Source organism: Coffea arabica, chromosome 4e (assembly GCF_036785885.1).
Source record: "Coffea arabica cultivar ET-39 chromosome 4e, Coffea Arabica ET-39 HiFi, whole genome shotgun sequence".
NCBI classification, from domain to species: Eukaryota; Viridiplantae; Streptophyta; class Magnoliopsida; order Gentianales; family Rubiaceae; genus Coffea; species Coffea arabica.
Genome location: NC_092317.1, coordinates 32,355,203 through 32,362,641, shown reverse-complemented (window position 1 = coordinate 32,362,641; position 7,439 = coordinate 32,355,203).

The window sequence follows — 7,439 nt, the reverse complement described above, 5'->3', positions numbered from 1 at the left end:
TGGTGAGTGTACCATTATATGGTATAATGCTTAAATGATTGTGTATACTTGTTATGTGAACTTTAATGGTTTGGATGAGACGAGAGTGTACTTTATCGCTCTCGATCTCTTATCTGTATTACTGTTACTGTCAAATGTGAAATTGTCTGCATGTGTGATTTGACATGGCTGAGGGCTTTGCCCGACAACTTAACTGTACTATCTGAACTCATACCCCATTGGTCCTTAATCGAATCGAGCCAACAAGGGTTTGGGCAAATCGATAAGGGACCTTGGGTTCACTGCAGTCGGGTGGAGTGTTAACTCCTCGACCTTATGGTATACTCGAGTATTACCCTCTCTGTTACTTTGAGGTGTTCGGGCCCGGTAAGGGGGTGACCGGTGGAAGGGATGTGAAGTAAAGTGGGGATCTACGGGATGTTCTTCTCTTTCAAGGTTGACGGAGTGTCAACGGGTTGGAGATCAAGTGCGGCAAGTGGAAAGTGGCTCTTGAGAGCCAATTGTATCATTTTATTGACTTGTTTTGTTTATGAGCTTTGCGATTACTATGTGATGAAAGATGGTTCTTGGTGTGTCTTGTTGGTACCTCACGAGCGTAAGCTCACCCTCGTTGCTTTGTTTTCCTTACAGGGATATGAACAAGTTTTGGGATCACTATATTGTTTGAAGCACGAGTTGATCTAGTTTTCACATAGTTTGAATGTATTCTTTTGTAAAGCTCCTCGATGGTTGGAAAAACCCTGAATGTAGTTTGATCTAAATATCTTTCTTTCGATCTGTAAATTACAAACGTATGTGTATCACACTGTTACACCATGTTCATGTATCCTATTTGGTTTGGAAATATTTAATCGAGTGGATTCTGGTTGGATAGTGACGTGGCAGTCACTATTCATTTGCGATTTTAATTTTCGTTCCCATTTTGCGGGTTTTAAATCGCTTGAGCGCGCTAATCTTTTCCAGAACATTTTAAGTTATATATGACCGTCTTAGTAGTCTTGGCGAGAGTTGGGCAGGCAGTCCGCTAACCCCTTTGGTACGCCCTAGGGGAAGGTGGGGCTGTCACAATTAAACCCCACTTTTGAGTCTCGATTTATGAGTAATTAAGGCTCTCTTTCATGATATTTTCTTAGATTGTACAAGTGTACAATCTCCCTTGTTAACTAGGGGTTTTTAAATAATGGTGTATGGTAGTTAATTATTAATTGCTCAGGCACTCAAGGAGACCTTCAAGAGGATCTCATAAGGGACGCCTAAATACTTGATTGTGCACCACTCTTATTTTAACTAGGTGAGTGTCAAGTGCCTGTTTTGTTGCAATTATGTGAATTGCTTCTCATGAACTGAAAATTGATAATTGCTGAATCGAGTGTGTACTTTATCACACTCATTCTCATTTAAATGAATCGTCATTGAATTCCCTGAATTGGATTGGATTACCTGACCTGAATTGAATTGAATTATATGCTATGGCTGCATATGTCGCTGGAGTGAAACTCCTCGATTCACACCTGACCCGGGGGACACCCAAATCTCATCGGTCGACCTTGGTCTCGAGCCAACACGGGCTTGGTCGAGAACCTTGGTGAGTCATGAGAAAACCTGTATAAGCCTGATCTATTGGAGAGATCTTGCTTGGCCTACTTGTGCAGTAGTGCCTTTATAGAAGTTCGGGTCCGGTGGGATATGTATGGTGGACGGAGAATGGGTAATTGGAGTTTCTACGGATTAAATACCGACCCGGTTGACGGAGTGTCATCGCGGGGAAGTAATTGATCATACTTTGACAAAGCAAGTGAAAATTAGCTTCTGAGAGCTCCCATATCCTTGAATTGTTTCTGTTTACTTTTATCACTCGAATTGTAATTACTTGAATATTAGTGTTTTAATTGCTAAATTGAGATTGCTACTTGAACTATGTGCCTGCATGTGTGTTTCTTGGTCTCACGAGCAATCGCTCACCCCGTAGATTTGTTTTCCTTAGCAGGTGGATTGGAAGATTTTGGAAAAGCCGACTAGGTTATATTTTTGTTTGGAATCTGGGTTGTAAATGTTTAGTCGACTGTTAATGGTTGTGTTTTGGGACTTGATGTATCTTTTGAGAACGTGATGTAAGATTTGGATATTCAGTTAAAGAAGTGAATTTTCTTCATTTTAGACTTGTATTATTTTGGTATGTACCGTTAAGTTTGAATTGAATTGTCTTGAGTCCTGGCGAGAGTTGGGCAGGCGTCCGGCGGATACCCTTGGGTTCGCCCTTAGAAGAAGTGGGGGCATCACAATTGGTATCAGAGCGCTAGGTTAAAGACCTAATTGGGAGATGTGTTAGGGACTTTACCCTTAAGATTTGAGATGAGATGACTTAGTCATACCCTAAGTTATATTTGAGCGAATTCGTAACTTTAAATTTCTAATCTAGAAATTTGGGTTGTTTTGCAGGGATGGAGAATGGGAACGGATGACCTGCTGCTGATGGTAACGGCCATGCTAATGGCCATGTAGAGTCTCTTAGTTCCATTTACTATAGCACACGAGGCGGAGGAGCTTGTGTACGCTACTCACCCTCTACTAAGTTCCCCAGATGTGTCTGTAGGAGGACACATGCTTATCCAAACCACCTTGTATTTGCTCTTGACGATAAGCGCCATCAGTTGGTGGATGCCAACCGAGATCTGCTCCAGGAGGTAGAGGAGCTGAGCATTATGGTGAATGCTCAGAGCGCTAGGATTGCTGAGTTGGAGGGGACACTAGTGGACGAGATGGCTAGGGCTGAGGCCACCCGTGATGAGCTTCAAAGAGTTAGGGCTCGACTTACTAGGATAGGTAAGGAGGTCTGTGATCGGGCTTCCGGGATCATGGTCGATGCCACTATGCTGATAGATGAGGTGATGGAGATTGTCCAGAGCCTAGTTCAGGAGGAGGATCCTGAGGAGGAGGTTCCACCTGATAGCCCCTGAGGACTAGGCTTAGAGTGACTGACCTTTTGACTGACGTAGTTAGAATAAGCTGGGGTGATGCTAGTGCCAAGGCCATTGTATTTTTGTTTGACTGTGTGACCTACTTTTGGGGCACTTGACTTTACTTTAGTCGTATGTGACTAAAAGTACTTTTGTGGCACCCGTGTGCTATATTTTTGTAATTCTCCCATGACTTGCTAATTGTATGAACTTTGAAGTGTTAATGAATGTAAATTATTATTATTTTCAATGTTTCTCGATTGGCTCTTGTTTTGAGTATTTCCTCGCGTAATCACTTTTATTTTTGCACTAGGCACCATTAGAATTATGGATGGACGGACGAAGGAATGGTCGAGGTCGTGGGCAAGGGTCTAGGAAAGCCCAACCTCAAGGAGATGACCATGGATCGGCAACTGGACCGACCCAGGAACAAGAAAATTTAGAGGGTAATCAAGTGGCTACTGCCATTAATAGGATGACTGATATCCTTGAGCGGTTAGCTGAGAGACAGGGTCCAGGACCACTTAACCAACCTGGGGGCCAGGATAGAGAGGAAGATAGGGCTTTGGAGAGGTTTCTGAAATTTAACCCGCCTAAATTCACTGGAGAACCCGACCCCGAGGCCGCGGAGAATTGGTTGGAGAGAATGGCCAACATATTCGCCGCCTTAAACTATACCGAAGATAGGCGAGTGAATTTCGTTGCTTTTCAATTTGAGGGAATAGCATGTGCTTGGCGGGACATGATAAAGGAAAAGTAGGAGAGAGCCCAAACTCCTTGGACTTGGGAGAATTTCACGAGGGAGTTCAACGAGAAGTTCCTTCCGCCTCTGATCCAAGAGAAACGGGAAGACGAGTTTATAAAGTTGAAACAAGGAACTCTTAGTGTAGCGGAGTATGAAGGGAAATTTACTAAGCTTTCTAAGTACGCTCCCGAATTGGTGACCAACGAGCGAAAAAGGATAAGACGGTTTGTACAAAGGCTTAACGTAGAAATCCAGGAGGGCTTGGCTGTGGCCCAAATCTCTACATTTATTGAGGCTCTAGAGAAAGCGCAAAGAGTTGAGAGTGCAAGAATGCAAGTTAGGGATTTTCATAATAAGAAAATGAACTTTTCTAGTCATATTTCTGGTCAGGCTAGTAAGAGTACACACCCTTCCAAGATAGGAAGAGGAATGGGAGGAGTAAGGACTGCTGGAGCTTCAAGGGGAGCTTTACCCAGAGGAGGTCGTAGTGGGCCAGTTCAAGCAAGAGGAGTGCCTTCTAGAGGTTCGGCAGTGACACCTCAAGTTACTTGTGGTTACTGTGGTAAACCAAATCACTCAGAGAATGATTGTTGGAGGAAGTCGCGAAAGTGTTTGTTCTGTGGTAGTACCGAGCACCAGTTCGCAAATTGTCCAAGTAAGCTGAAGGTAGGAGGTAGCACTCAAAAGCCAGAAAAGTCAACCTCTAAACAAACTAGTGCTGGAGGGAGTCAACCAAAAGTGCCTGCTAGGGTTTACGCACTGGATCATCAACAGATACCCGATGCGACTGAGGTGGTTGAAGGTACGATCCTTATTTTCCACCGTTTAGTTAAGGTTTTAATTGATCCAGGTGTAACACATTCTTTTGTAAATCCTAATTTCATGAGTGGAATAGACTTGAAGCCAATTAAGTTACCTTATGATTTAGAGGTTAGAACACCTACTGGGGATCAAAGTTTACTAGCTAATTTGGTGTATAAGGATTGTGAGCTATGGGTTGGAGAACGGAAATTACCGGCCAATCTGATGGGTTTGGCGATTAAGGGATATGATGTGATCCTAGGAATGGACTGGTTAGCCCGTTACAATGCCCAGTTGAACTGTAAGACGAAAACAGTAGAATTGTGCATTCCAGGAGAGGCAACCCTGAAATTGGATAAGGGGTAGATTAGCCTCGTCTGCACTCATTTCAGGGATTTGAGCTAGGAAAATGCTAAGTAAAGGAGCTCAGGGATATTTGGTTTTTCTTATCAATAACCCTGGTGATAAAGTGAAATTAGAAGACGTACCTGTAGTAAAGGAATATCCAGATGTCTTTCCCGAAGAGTTAGAATCTTTACCCCCGGAAAGGGAAATAGCTTTTAAGATTGATGTGACTCCGGGAGTAGTATCTATCTCTAAGACGCCATATAGAATGGCTCCAGCTAAATTGAAAGAATTAAAATTGTAATTACAGGACCTACTGGAGTGGGATTTTATAAAGGAGAGTGATTCACCGTAGGGAGCCCCGGTCTTGTTTGTTAAGAAGAAAGATGGAAGTTTAAGACTGTGCATAGATTGCCGAGGCTTGAATGATGCCACCGTTAAGAATAAGTACCCGTTGCCCCACATTGCCAAATTGTTTGACCAATTATAAGGGGCGGTAGTATTTTCCAAGTTGGATCTTAGACAGGGTTACTACCAGTTGAGGATTTTGGAGAAGGATATACCTAAAACTGCTTTTAACTCGAAGTATGGACACTTTGAGTTTGCAGTAATGCCATTTGGATTAACTAATGCACCTGCTGCTTTTATGGATTTGATGCACAGGGTCTTTAAGCCTTATCTGGACCAATTTGTGGTGGTATTTATTGATGATATATTTGTGTACTCTAAGACTGCGGAGTGTGATGACCCCACCTCCCCCTAGGGCGTACCCTAGAGTTTAGCGAGTCGCCTGCCCAACTCTCGCCAGGACTCACTCACTCAAAACTGGAGAAAATAACGTACATCTATAGAAAATAAGTACCACAACAAGTTCAAACTTAATATATACATTGATGCTCAACCCAGATACAAGGCTCTACACACCAAAATACTTTAAAATGTTTACAATTCAAGTACAAACAACTCTAGTCGGGTGCTAACGCGAGTACAACTTCAAAATTCAAAACAACTAAACTACGCTAGTCTTTACAAATCTCGCGCCTCGCTCGTATCCCCTATAAGGAAAACAAAACTAACGGAGTGAGCTAAAGCTCAGTGATGTTTCAAATAGCAAATTGACCATTAATGCTGTTAAATGTATCATAATAGTGAAATAGCGAGCATAACAAGTCAAGAAAATGAGCAATACACTTTGTACAGCCAACATTTAATATTTAGTATTCCACGTAAAAGGATACAGTTGCCTTGGTAAACCAGTTCCACCATAGCTTGATCAAATAGTAGTTGACACTCCGTCAACTTTCAAGTAAGGTAACTAGTCCTGTAGTACACCACTTAACTCCAATCTCCGTCCACCAACCAAACCCCTTACCGGGCCCGAACTCCAAGGTAAACACTGGTGGTAATACTCGAGTATACCGATTAGTCGAGGAGATAACACTCCACTCGACAACACTAACTATCCAGGGTTCGTTATCTAATCGACCAGGCCCTTGCTGGCTTGACTCGGGTAACTAGCCACAGGGTTTCTGGAATTCCAGACAAGATACAATTCATATGCATGTATATCACTTCCATTGAAATCAATGAACAAGAACAAATCACATTAGGGCAAGCGCGATAAAGTACACGCTTGCCCTATCAATCCATTCATATATCATGTAATCACATTGTTCGAGTATTAAACACAAGTGCCAAGTGCAATCAGGTATTTGGAAGCACTCACTAAAAGATGTAGTGCGTTTACGGGTCACGTTCGGGTACTACTCCGTGTTTGGAGTCCAAATCTGCGAGAAAACATTGTTTAAAAGCTTTGAAAATTAACTAAGGTTCGAAACTTAAACGTTTCGTTTAACGAGAATCAAGTAACTGAAACTCATTTAGAGAATATTCGTAAAACTCTTGCTCACTCTTCAAACTGTGAAACTTTGAAGCAATTATACTTTGAAATACCATTTGAGTTGAAGAAACGAGGAAAACGTATTTCTATTAGTCGTAAATTTCATTTTTCCAAGGGTACAAATTTCGCCCGAATTCTAACTTATATACCTCCACAAAAGGGGACTCAAATAACCTAGACAATTCGAGTTAGATTCGTCCTCAAATCCTTACTCAAGTCGCGAGTATCTCTACCAAGCCCTCGAGTGAAAATTTGGGCAGCAAGCACTTTGGGTTTACCTATTTTCCAGCCATTTATGACTTCATTGTTTTTCTCAATTCAGCCCCACAATCACACACAAGTAATGTTACTAACATAGCCCTTCAATTAGGCTCCAAAATCATCCAATTACAACACAAGTGTAATAATACAATCGGAAATCAGTTTTGAAGACAAAAGGCTAAACAACAGATTTGACATCTTATAGCATTTTGGTCACAACTGGAGCTATGTTTACCGGATTGGGGTACACCTTATACCGTTTCGAAGCTAAGACAAATGGTTACAACTTTGATGAAGCAACTTAACCTAGTTCACAGTTGATCTAGGTCAAATTTGAAAATTACAGAACCAGAAGTTCATGGTCAGTCTGGTTGTCAGTACTGAATTCAAACGGCAATAACTCAAGCTACACAATTCCGTTTGAGGAATT